Here is a 14045-nt window from a genome sequence, read left to right on the forward strand (position 1 = left end):
TAGGTAGGTTGATTCCTAGATATTTTATTCTTTTTGTTGTGATGGTAAATGAGATTGTTTCCTTAATATCTCTTTCTGATTTTTCATTGTTAGTGTATAGGAATGCCAGAGATTTCTGTGCATTAATTTTGTATCTTGCAACATTACCAGATTCATTGATTAGTTCTAGTAGTTTTCTGGTGGCATCTTTAGGATTATCTATGTATAGTGTCATGTCATCTGCAAACAGGGAGAGTTTTACTTCTTCTTTTCCTATTTGTATTCATTTTATTTCTTTTTCTTCTCTGATTGCCATGGCTAGAACTTCCAAAACTATGTTGAATAAAGTGATGAGAGTGGACATCCTTGTCTTGTTCCTGATCTTAGTGGAAATGCTTTCAGGTTTTCACCATTCAGTATGATGCTTGCTGTGTGTTTGTCATATATGGCCTTTATTACGTTGAGGTAAGTTCCCTTTATGCTCATTGTCTGGAGAGTTTTTATCATAAATTGGTGTTGAATTTTGTCAAAAGCTTTTTCTGCTTCTATTGAGATGATCATATGGTTTTTATTCTTCAGTTTGTTAATACGGTGTATCACATTGATTAATTTGCATATTTTGAAGAATCCTGCATTCCTGGGATAAATCCCACTTGATCATGGTGTATGATTCTTTTAATATGTTATTGGATTCTGTTTCCCAGTATTTGTTCAGGATTTTTGCATCTATGTTCATCAGTGATGTTGGTCTATAATTTTCTCTTTTTGTGATATCTTTTTCTTGTTTTGGTATCAGGGTGATGGCGGCTTTGTAGAATGAATTTGGGAGTGTTCCTCCCTTTGCAATTTTTTGGAAGATTTTGAGAAGGATGGGTGTTAACTCTCCTATAAATGTTTGATAGAATTCGTCTGTGAAACCACCTTTTGTTTGTTGGAAGATTTTTAATTACAGTTTTAATTTCATTACTTGTGATAAGTCTGTTTATATTTTCTAATTCTTCCTGGTTCAGTCTTGGAAAATTGTACCTTTCCAAGAATTTGTCCATTTCTTCGTGGTTGTCTATTTTACTGGCATATAGTTGTTTGTAGTAGTCTCTTATAATCCTTTGTATTTCTGTGGTGTCAGTTGTGATTTCTCATTTTCATTTCTAGTTTTATTGATTTACATCCTCTCCCTTTTTTTCTTGATGAGTCTGGCTAAGGGTTTATCAATTTTGGTTATCTTCTCAAAGAATCAACTTTTAGTTTTATTGATCTTTGCTATTGTTTTCTTCATTTCTATTTCATTTATTTCTGCTCTGATCTTTATGATTTCTTTCCTTCTACTGACTTTGTGTTTTCTTTGTTCTTCTTTCTCTAGTTGCTTTAGGTGTAGGGTTAGAGTGTTTATTTGAGATTTTACTTCTTTCTTGATGTGAGATTGAATTGCTATAAACTTCTCTGTTAGAACTGCTTTTGCTGCATTCCATAGGTTTTGGGTCATCCTGTTTTCATTGTCATTTGTTTCTATGTATTCTTTTATTTCTTCTTTAATTTCTTCAGTGATCTCTTAGTTATTACTAGTGCACTGTTAGCCTCCATATGTGTTTTTTTTTACAGTTTTTTTTCCTGTAATTGATTTCCAATATCATAGCGTTGTGGTCAGAAAAGATGCTTGATACAATTTCAATCTTCTTAAATTTTCTGAGGTTTGATTTGTGACCCAAGTTGTGATCTGTCCTGGAGAATGTTCCATGTGCACTTGCGAAGTAAGTGTATTCTGTCACTTTTGGGTGGAATGTTCTAAAAATATCAATTAAATCTGTCTGTTCTATTGTCTCATTTAAAACTTGTGTTTCCTTATTTATTTTCTGTTTGGATGATCTGTTCATCGGTGTAAGTGGGGTGTTAAAGTTCCCTACTACTATTTTGTTACTGTCGATTTCCCCTTTCATGGTTGTTAGCATTTGTCTTATGTAATGAGGTGCTCCTACATTGGGTGCATATTTATTTATAATTGTTAGATCTTCTTCTTGGATTGATCCCTTAATCATTATGTAGTGTCCTTCCTTATCTCTTGTAACAGTTTTTATTTTACAATCTATTTTAATATATGTGAGTATTGCTACTCCAGCTTCCTTTTGATTTCCATTTTCATGTGATATCTTTTTTCATCCCTTCACTTTCAGTCTGTATGTGTCCCTGGGTCTGAAGTGGGTCTCCTGTAGACAGCATATATATGGATATTGTTTTTGTATCCATTCAGCCACTCTTTGTTCTTGGTTGTGGCCTTTAATCCATTTACATTGAAGGTTATTATCAATATGTATGTTCCTATTACCGTTTTCTTAATTCTTTGTGGTTTTTTTTTTTTTTTTTTTTTTTTTTTGTGGGTCTTTTTCTCCTCTTGTGTTTCCTTCCTAGAGAAGTTTCTTTAGCATTTGTTGTAAAGCTGGCTTGGTGGTGCTGAATTCTCTTAGCTTTTGCTTGTCTAAAAAGCTTTTGATTTCTCCATCAAATCTGAATGAGATCCTTGTTGTGTAGAGTAATCTTGGTTGTAGGTTTTTCTCTTTCATCACTTTAAGTATATCCTGCCACTCCATTCTGGCCTGCAGAGTTTCTGCTGAAAGATCAATTGATAACCTTATGGGGATTCCTTTGTATGTTATTTTTGCTTTTCCTTTGTTGCTTTTAATATTTTTTCTTTGAATTTAATTTTTTTTAGTTTGATTAATATGTGTCTTGGTGTATTTCTCCTAGGGTTTATCCTGTATGGGACTCTCTGTGCTTTCTGGACTTAGGTGACTATTTCCTTTCTCATGTTAGGGAAGTTTTCCACTATAATCTCTTCAAATATTTTCTCAGACCTTTTCTTTTTCTCTTCTTCTTCTGGGATCCCTATAATTCAAATGTTGGTGCATTTAGTGTTGTCCCAAAGGTCTCTGAGATTGTCTTCAATTTTTCTCACTCTTTTTTCTTTACTCTGCTCCTTGGCAGTTATTTCCACTATTCTGTCTTCCAGCTCAGTTTTTCGTTCTTCTGCCTCAGTTATTCTGTTATTGATTCCTTCTAGTGTATTTTTCATTTCAGTTATTGTGTTGTTCATCTCTGTTTGTTTGTTCTTTAGGTCTTCAAGATCTTTGTTAAACATTTCTTGTATTTTCTCAATCTGTGCCTCCATTATTTTTCCAATATTCTGCATCATCTTTACTATCATTACTCTGAATTCTTTTAATGTATATTGCCTATTTCCTCTTCATTTATTTGGTCTTGTAAGTTTTTACTTTGCTCCTTCATCTGTGACATAATTTTTGCCATCTAATTTTTTTTTTTTGGATGGGTGGGACTGTGTTCCTGTCTTACTGGTTGTTTGACCTGAGGCTTCCAACACTGGAGTTTGAAGGCTGTTGGGTAGAGCTGGCTCTTGGTGCCAAGATGCAGACCACTGGGAGACCTCACTCCAATTAATATTCCCTGGGGTCTGAGGTTCTCTGTTAGTCCAGTAGTTCGGACTCAGAGCTCCCACTGCAGGAGCTTCAGCCCAACCCCCAGCTCATGAACAATGATCCCGTAATCTGCACTGGGTTGCCAGAAAAAAAAAGAATACAAATAAGAGAATACCAAAGAGTGAAAAATAAAATTAGACTAGGAAACTAACAGATATGTTAGAAATAATATAAAAATAAAAATATAGACGAAACAACAACTGGAAGGTAAAACAGAACCACAATAATAAAAAAGAGAAGAAAAAAAAAGGTGGAAAAGTCCTTGGTTGTGTGAGGTGGGGCTTAGGCAGGGGCGGGGTTTAGGCAGTGGGCAGGGCCTATACTTAGGACCCACAGGGCTGGAAAAGGCCCTGGGAGGGGTGTGTGGGGTGGAGCTTAGGCTCAATGGAACAGAAGGGTCCCAGGTGTACCTCTTGTCTCAGAGGGCATGCAACCCAGCCTGGCAGCCCAGCAGGCTTCCGGGCTCAAGTGGGCAGGGCAAATGCCCTCCACTCTTCTCCGACTCCTCCAGTCCTAAAGGTCCCCTCCCACCTGCCTCTCCTGTTCTTCCCCGGCCTCCCTCCTATGCCCCCAGGACCAACGCAGCCAGGAGGGGGCTTCTGAGGGCATAGGACTTTGTCTGAGAGCTGGGGAGGCTTCCCAGGCCAATTGGGCAAGGGAAACACTCAGTATGCTTCCCCCTGATCCAAGCCCCCGAGGGTCCCTCCAGGAGTGTAACCCCCTCCCCCCTTCCAGTCACCCCTCAGGGGCGCTGGTCCTGTCCCACCTCCACTTCTCATCCCCCCTCAGTCCCCCCACATCCTACCGGTTCACCTGGGGGTTCCTCCTATCTTCTTGGGTGTTGAGGTCCCCCACCAGTATCTGGCAGGCACCCTAGTTGTGGGGAGATACAAACTCTACTTCTTCCCACACTACCATCTTGAATCTGTCCCTCCCCATTCAATTTTTTAAAAATGCATTTTTAATGAGCTAAGTTTTGGAATTTTAACTAGAATATAATAACTTGAGCTAAAATGCTACTAGGGCCTTCTGTTTTGTGAAATTAAAAAAAGAATCATTCTTGAGGACACAGTCAAGTTAGAAAGTCTAAGTGACAACCACGGGCAGCATGAATTGAGCAGAGGCATTCAGAATCAGAACCTGATTTCTAATTCTGCATAAATAGCTATGTAATCATGGAAAACTCACTTCATTTTTCTGTGCTAATTTCTTCTTCCTCACAATGGGACGAAACACATCTTGCCTGAGTGTAATTCTCCACAATCACTAAATCACTTTTCCTATTCAGAGGAGTGTTAAAAATTACCAAATATGATTCTCCTGTAAGTAAGGGTGCCTGCTGGGGAAAAGCCATAATGTCTCCAGAGAAAGGAGATATTGCAGATGTTTAAGCAGATGGTTTCCAAGGAGTCAAAAGAGGGGTATGTGAGGTTTGGCATAACTAAGTCTCATGCAGAGTTTGGTGTAAAAAAAAAAAAAATTTAGCCATTCAAGCAAGAGAAAAATGAATAGAACAGCAGCAGTGTGTGCTTTATTTAGGTTCTTTTCCTCCAAGAACATTTAGTATCAGTGGCCAGTAGGAAATAGGAAGTGAGGAAAAAACAGAAAATGGAGATAAAAGGAAGTATAAAAGGAAAATATAATGAGGAAACTCCAAGGTGAAAAATCTAAATCAGGGCTTCCCTGGTGGCGCAGTGGTTGAGAGTCCACCTGCCGATGCAGGGGGCACGGGTTCGTGCCCCGGTCTGGGAAGATCCCACGTGCCGCGGAGCGGCTGGGCCCGTGAGCCATGGCCGCTGAGCCTGCGCGTCCGGAGCCTGTGCTCCATAACGGGAGAGGCCACAGCAGTGAGAGGCCCGTGTACCGCAAAAAAAAAAAAAAAAAAAAATCTAAATCAGAACCACTGGGTAGAAGAATTAAAGTCTTATAAAGCCCCCTGAGGATTAAGATTACTTAAGTAATTTCTGTACAGAATAATAATTTTATTATTAGAACTTTGAAAGGAAGTTTTGTTGTGAAGATCCCCTATGCCAGTCATTTTAAACTGCTTGGATTTGAGTTTGAAGAATCTCAGTTTCTTCTCTCTCCAAATGTAGAAATTATACAATAAATGCTATTAAAGGTGCCACACAATATTTTTCAAATTATTTTTGAACAGAAATAAAATGGACACAACATAGTATGTAATAATTTTAATTTGTACAATTGAACGAACCATCATAGAACTTTAGGACTGGGAAAGTTGGGAAATGTTCATGGCCCCTGACCCAGCAAAATATTCAGCAAAATATTCAGTGGTTCAATTAAGATTGAACACATCATTGACTATATAATCACATTATAGATAGCTTTATTACTTATTGTTATATCTGGTATTTCTCATATGACATATTCATACATATGCAAAATAATCACACACATACACACACAGGCAATCGTTAGTGTTTCAGGTTATCTATTTTTATGTAACAAACTATCCCAAAAGGTAGTGGTATAAAACAAAACTATATTCTTACCCTCAAAGATGCTGAGAATCTTTGATCCGACAAGATGAAAAGAGTATGGTTTGTTTTCTGCTCCGCAATGTAGGGGAACTCAACTGGGGAGACTCAAATCTCAAATGGCTGGGTACTGAAACATCTGGGAGGTGTTTTAAATCACAGGATCACAGGTTTGGAGCCTGGACTGTGTTGACTTGAAAACTTCACTCAATTGGTAAGGGAGACCAAACAGGTTCTTTCCTTGTGGCTTCGGCTTCCTCACGGCATGGTGGCCTTAATGTAGTTTGATTTATTCCAGGAAGTTCAGGGCTCCAAGAACAAGTGTTCTAGTAAACAAGATGGCTGTTACATAGCATTTTATGATCTAGCATCAGATGTTACATGGTATCATTTCTAACATATTCTTCTAATTAAAGCAGTCACAAGCCTATCCATACTCAAGGGGAAGTGAAAAAGATGCCTTTCATTTAGAGGAGCATTAAAATTTTTACAGCCATTTTTTTTTTAAACCACCACAATAGTGTTAATGATAAGTATTTAAAAAAATTTTCTATTACAGCTAAAATCTTAATTGCCCTTAGTTTTATTCATTGTAATAAAATATATCATTTTATTTTTATTATTACTGTTTTTTCAGATTGGTTCTAAGTAAAAGAATAACAGTGGGATCTCTAGAAGGGGTATAGATTGCTCCCCCTATGTTTTCTCTCTAGTATGTTATGAGCTATGTGGTGAACTGTCCTAAGAGAGAGACGTTTGCAGGTAGCTGTAAGACAGCTGATTTTTGCTCTCAGTAAAGTAAGAACAAAGTCCTAGTTAAAAGCACTAGGTGTCTGGTGTAGACATAGGAGCAAGAGAGTCAGCCTCTTGTAACCCAACTAAGAAAAAAAAATTAAACAGCTAGAGGATGCCACAAAGTGAAAATTATCCTTCACTGCTTAGCCTCACTCTCCCCATTGCCTGCCAGACTGGCTTTTCATGGTGCTACAATTCCTTATCTTTCATTCCTCATCTGTTCTCTAGTATTTTTATTCTGTTGGTTAGTCTTACTTTAGTCGAAAGAAATATATTCCTGGCTATAACCTGATCATAAGCTTTAGAGAACCATAGTCTGGCCCTTCTCTGCCTGTACTTCCCTTTATTGGGCAAGGACTCCTGGGAGCCAGGGAGTCTGTCCTTTCTTCTTGACCATGTTTTAGGAGGTCCAGATGCTGGAATTCCCTACCTGTAGAGCCCTAACCCACTCCCAGATCTATGAAGTTTTCTTTCCATGTCATTCCTCCTCAGGGCAGACCTCTGTTGCAGGCATGTGCAACCTTATAGGCTTGAAGGATGGTCAAGTGGTGGCTTTTTGCTTGGAAGGAGGGGTGTGGACAGAGCTTGAGCTTGTGGCTTAGTCTGTCCAAATACATTTATATGAGATCCTTTTGGGTGGTAAATGGAGCTAGGGTCTGGGCCAAGACTTCCATTTGTACTCTTCTCCTGAACTCGCAAATGTTAGGAGTGGGCCAGTTCCACCTTGCTTTTTATTTGGTAAAAATAAAAGATAGTTGGGCTTCCCTGGTGGTGCAGTGGTTGAGAGTCCGCCTGCCGATGTGGGGGACACGGTTTCATGCCCCAGTCTGAGAGGATCCCACGTGCCGCGGAGCGGCTGGGCCCGTGAGCCGTGGCCGCTGAGCCTGCGCGTCCGGAGCCTGTGCTCCGCAGCAGGAGAGGCCGCGGCGGTGAGAGGCCAGCGTACTGCAAAAATAAAATAAAATAAAATAAAAAATAAAAAATAGTAACTCGTAAAATGATTCTCCTTCCTATTCTCTCTTAAGACACATTGACATATTAACTTATTTTTCTGAGACTTGAATCAGTAGAGATGTAAATATTAATATATTTCAGCCTATATGTTATTATTTGTCTGAATGAAAGTCACAGGATGTACAGTCATCAATAGGGGCCCTCATCTTTCTGAGACTCCAAGTTGGAACACTGAGTACACATTCTAGAAGGTTATTGTTCACAGTGATTAAGACATATAGGATATTTTGTCATGTACAACATTTTGTGAAGTTAATTGTTTCTAGGAAAAGTGTTTTGTTTAGGCTGGGTGAGAACTATAGAACAGGCAAAACTTGTAAACTTGTTCCAAAATATGTAACCTGCAAATGAATTTTTGATTGCAATTGGTTTAGAATTGGCAATTACACTGAAATAGACAGCAAAACAAGTTTCCCACTTGAAATTCTCCTGATTAAAATAGTACCATTTGTCTTGAATTCATCTATGTAGAGGAACTTTTCAGAGCACTAGAGTAAAAAAATGGAGAAAGAAACGGTGGTATTCAGCCCATTTAGGTTTGGTTTCAGATGGCTCTGAGATCTGTGGGTGTCCTCTATAGGAATCAGAACCCTAAGAGCTGAATACCTGAGGCTCACATAACTTTTATTGTCACTGCTCATTAAAATAAGCAGTTTTTATGAAATTTTTTTTACAGAATTGTTGAAAGACTTATCTTTGTGTCATGCTAAATCCTATACTTCCTGCAAAATGCTAGAGCTAAGTTTGAGAAATAAAACTGGTTGATAAGAGATGAAGAAAGAAAGATGGTATATTTATATTTGGGAAATTTGCTGATCTGTTGGGCTAGTTACTTTTCAGGGCAATGTTAACTTGAAAAAGAAAGTCCTTATCTACACTGAAAGCAATGAGGAAAAATGTCTACTTCCACTATTGTTACAGGGCATAAGATGTAAGTTTTCACTTTTATAATGATTTTATTTTAACTAAATCTCTTTAGTACTCTGGAACTTATTCAAGGGGGTTGGGCTTGATATCTAATTTAGGGTTGCAACAAAGGTTACCCTCAACAGTCCCCCGGGAATGCTGAGTAAACTTGAACATCTGTATCTGCTACCAGGATGAGTGAGTAAGAACCTTAACCATAATGTTTATGCCTGGTTTTGTCCCTTGATGGATAAGAACTCTTACTTAAAGTCCTGACAAGCAGCCCTAAAGTGTACAGTCACTTTACATTATCATGAAGTCCTCACAAAATTGAATCTGGGTAGGCTCCACATAAAAGCCATATAAATATATTGGCCATATGTTTGAGTTGACTAAATACATCATTTAGTACACCATCCCCATCATACTCTGAATAATGGGGGTTAAAACATTTTTACAAAAAGAAAGACTAGGATGGGTGCTTAAACAATAAAAAGAGAAAGCAAAGGAAAACAGCAAAGAAGATATGAAATGGTTTTCTAGAAGAGGAGAGCGAAAGATAAGAAAATACAGAAAGACACCTGTGGGCATGGACATGGCCTTCAACTTGAAGTGAAACCAGGTACCATGGTAGGGTGGTTTTCTCAAGCCTTGTTTAGGCATAAAATAGGTGGAATGTTGAGTTTAATTATGGTTAGGATTGTGCAAAACAAGTAAGATGAAGGGTGAGAGAGGGAGCAAAGTTTAGTGAGTTAAAAAGTGGGTGATTAGAATGAGCTGTCATGAAGTGTTTACTGAGTAGTCTCTAGGATATGGCTATTAAAGTCATAAATTTAACAATGATAACTAGAATAGAAAATGTTTTTGTACCAAGCAGTGGGCTGACCTTGTAACATTTCATTTAGCTCCATTTTATAAATGGAGAGACTGAGCAATTAAATACTCTAAATCAGCTCATTTACTTAGCTATTAAGTAAAACATAGTCATAAAACCTATAAGAAATAGAACTAGGGTGAAATCAAGGCTGTGTAAAATTTTTAATTAAATAAATAAATAAGTACAATATTTGGGGTTGGAAAGACAGATCTTGTAAAAAATGTAGAAAATTGGAACTTAACCAATGATTATTGAGAGGTGTAGAAGAAAATGGGCAACCTGACCAGCAAAAGTAAGTTGTTATGAAAGAACACTTTTGGAGATTTAACCTCTTCAAGCAGGAAGGTCACATGAAAACACACCAGTAGGAAGATCTTATTTAAGTAATACTGAGAGAAACAACAAAATAGGAAGATCCTACTTAAACAGACTTAATGAAAAAAAAAAAAGGAAAATTTTAAATAGTGTTTTAAAATTCTTAGAAATGTAAGAATTTAAAGATTTCAAAGGAAAGATAATTTAAAAAATCATACTTTCTAAATTAAAATATTCAATAGTGAAACATAAATAGATAGTCATGAAAACTGAGTTATCCTGAAAGTTCAATGAAAGAGCTATTTTATAAAGAAAAATACCCAAAACTGAAAAATGTGTCAAGAGAAATGCAGGAAAGATCAGAGCACTCCGTAAAGAACAACAAGGGATTCAGAAACACAGAAAGAAATGAGACAATAAAACCAATAATCAAAAACTGATTTTAAGAAAAAGTGTTTTACTGTGCTAAAGAATCGATTGAAATTTAAGTTGAAATGTGCCCAATAAATTCAAGGTAGGATTTGAGAAACAAAATCTCACACTGGAAAGATTTCAGAATTTGAAGATAAAAAGTTTATGTTCTGTCAGATAGAATAAATTGGTTGATTTTATTTCAAAGGGAGAACAACCAGACCACTACTGGTTGGAAACTATAATGTCTACAGCTTTTTAGAGAGATAAATGTTTATTCCTTAAGAATCGTTTCCACTGTCAAAATATTATTCATGTAGTAAGACCAAAGCAAAATATTTTGGGAACATTTAATGGTTCAAACAGTATTCCATTCATTTACATTTTTGAGAAAATTATTAAAAGTGTTTATAACCAAAAATAACTCAACCAGTGCAAAGATCTCGAAATAGAATGAAATGAGCCTGAAACAGTGCTGAGCAGAAACTAATGAAAAAGTAGTAAAATATACACAATGTTAATGTGCCTGGAAACTGCTTGAATAGGATTCTTAAAATAGGAAAGGTAAATATTGTGTATTAATAAAAATATTTGTAACACATATGAGTGACAAGATACTATTACTCAAAATATAAAAATTGACAAAACAATCTTCTTAAAAATGTGTGAAGATTAGGGGTAGAAAATTTTTCAGGAGATGTCGGAATGTCCATTAAACTCATTATTTCTAGTATTACAATTCAACAATCTTTCAACACATTGGTATAAACAATCCACTGACTTTGCCACTTGTCACTATCATGCATTTTCTCTCATATCCTTATTACATCTTTACCCAGCAGAGATTTTATGACGCATTACATGAATCACTCTTTTGTATCAACCATATACCCATTAGCTCCTTTACCCCATTGCAGGGAAAGGTGACTGGAGAAATCCACACAATCATGCTGAATAGTACCATTTATATTCGTAATCATGATTATGTTGACACAACATTTTGGTTTCATTCACTTTTCCATTCTTCTAGAAGACTATTCCATTCTTCCTCTGCTGTTCTCAAACCTCCAAAACCACCTCTGATTTCTGACAAAGGCAGTCAGAAGAGAACATCCAAGTTTCTATATACCAGTTTGTGTGTGTCTGATCCCTTATGATTTTCTCACCTTTTTCTGTGGATGTACTGTCCAGGTTGTCATACAATGCCAACCCTTCCAGAACTGCACTAGATCCCATGCCCTCTTACTCTCTAGACTCTTCGATTCTCTTCTTCCTCCTCAAATCTACTCTAGTGCAGCTTTCACCTCCACCACCTCACACGTCTGCTCTTTCCAAGTTCACCAAAAGCCTCCATATTGCTAAATTGTATGGCAAACATTAACTAGTTTATTATCAACATTGGACACAGTTAATTATTTTCTGCTTGAAAACTGACATTTGGCTTTTGGAACACTACTCCCAATTGGTTCTCCTTTTACCACATCAGCTGCTCTTCCTCAGTCTCCTTTGCTGCTTTCCCCTCATCATGACAACCTCTAAATATTGGAGTCTTCTAGGACTTAGCTTTAGGACCTCTTCTCTACCCACATTACACCATAGATGAGCTCATCCAGTCTCACTGCTTTAAAAATCATCTGCAAGCTGATGACTTCACAGTTTATATTTGCGTTCCGGACTTTTCATCAGAACTCAAAACTTCTGTCTCCAAAAGTATACTCAGTACATGTACCTGAATGTCTAACAAGCATTTCAAATACAGTGTGTCTCAAATTGAACTCTCTATTTCAACCTCCAAACCTGCTCCCACCACATCCTTCTTCATTTCAGTAAATATCAACTCTATCATGTCAACATAATCTTAAAATCATTTCCAACCCCCTTTTCTCTGAGATTTGCAGAGCTACCTTCAAAATATATCCAAAATTAACCTCTTCTTACCACATCTTCTACTGTTACTTTTTCCCAAACTTCTGGTACCAATTGCTTTGATTATTGCAACAATTTCCTAACTGGTTTGCATATTTTCAGCCCTTGTCCTCTGCAGCCAGTCATCTTATTGAAAGGCTTCTCTGACCACCCTATAGAATCTAATAATCCCCAATTCATTCCTTCTTGCTTACCTTTTCTTTTTCTCCACATTACTTATCACCATCTATCATATTATATAATAATTTTATCATTTTTTTAGAGACAATCTTTACCCAAACAATGTAAACTCCATGAGGGAAGGAACTTGATCTGTTTGTATACCACTGTGTGTTCAGCATGTAGAATAGTAAGTAGCAAGTACTCAATTATATACACTAAATGAATGAATGGACACATGAAAAGATGCTCAACCACACTAATAAGAGACTGACTACTAAGATAGTAAATTTCACCTAGTAAAATGACAAGGAAAATTATTGATGCATCTGCTGCTGGTGGTAGAAATATAACAACAGGCTTTTAAAAATGTTTATTATAACTAAAAATACCATATTTTAACCTAGTAATCTTATTATTGGGAAATCTCTTCGAAAGAAATAGAAGCAACAGTATTTGTTTGTAGTGGTAACAAAGGATGCTTTTCTATTGTCCACTGATATGGATTTGGTAGAATAAATTGTGGTAAATGTATACTACAGAATAGGTCAATATAATATCATATATAGGTCATGAGGATGCTCATGATACATAGCAAATTTAAAAAGCAGACTATGATATCATTTATGTGTAGAATCTGAAAAAAAGGATACAAAGGAACTAATTTACAAAACAGAAATAGACTCACAGACAGAGAAAAAAACTTCTGGTTACCAAAGGGGAGTGGGGGCAGAAGGATAAATTAGGAGTTTGGGATTAAAATATACACACTAATATATATATATTAAATAGATAGCAAACAAGGACCTACTGTATAGCACAAGGAACTATAGTCAATATCTTGTAATAACGTATAAAGGAAGAGAATGTTAAAAACATGTATATATATATATGTGTGTGTGTGTGTGTGTGTGTGTGTGTGTGTGTGTGTGTGTGTGTGTGCGTGTGTGTATAACTGAATCACTTTACTGTATACCTGAAACTGACACAACACTGTAAATCAACTATACTTCAATAAAATTTTTTTTTAAAAAGCAAACTGTAGAGTGTTAAAGGCCACCTGTCAAAAAGTTAATTATTTACTGAATCAAGAGAGTACTTGGATTTGTTTTAAGTGATTTGGGGAAGGGTTCAAGGAAGCTGGGATTTGTCCAATACTAGGCCAGTAAGAAAATGGAAACAATTCTATGATGAACATCTTAATATGTTATCTAGAAGGTGGGAGGAATAGAGTGAGGTTAAAACTGTCATTAGTAAAGAAATATCAGTCACTTATATTAGCAGAGAGATGTTTAATTACTTTCATGGTTCCACAGCGTTTTTGTTTTTGACTGGGCTTAGACATAATTACAGCATGATCTTGCTTTTGTCTCACTTATCCAGTCACAGAGTGATTTCATCTGATACTGGTGTTCTGTGAAATCTTTTATATTAAACAGGAAACATGGCCAAGGTGATATGCTCAGCCAGTTGCCAGTTGCCAGCTGTCAAAGCTACCTTTTTCTTTTTCAAGATTACCGTGCATAATGTGATATCTTTTTAATTAAAACATATCATAGACAATAATATCAATAAATCATAAATATATTGTATATATCTGTGTATATATATGTACATATACATACCTGTATACATATAAAAGTGTATGTCGGTACATATGAGTAGGAGTATAGAAAT

This window comes from Delphinus delphis, chromosome 5 (genome assembly GCF_949987515.2).
Source record: "Delphinus delphis chromosome 5, mDelDel1.2, whole genome shotgun sequence".
Taxonomy (NCBI): domain Eukaryota; kingdom Metazoa; phylum Chordata; class Mammalia; order Artiodactyla; family Delphinidae; genus Delphinus; species Delphinus delphis.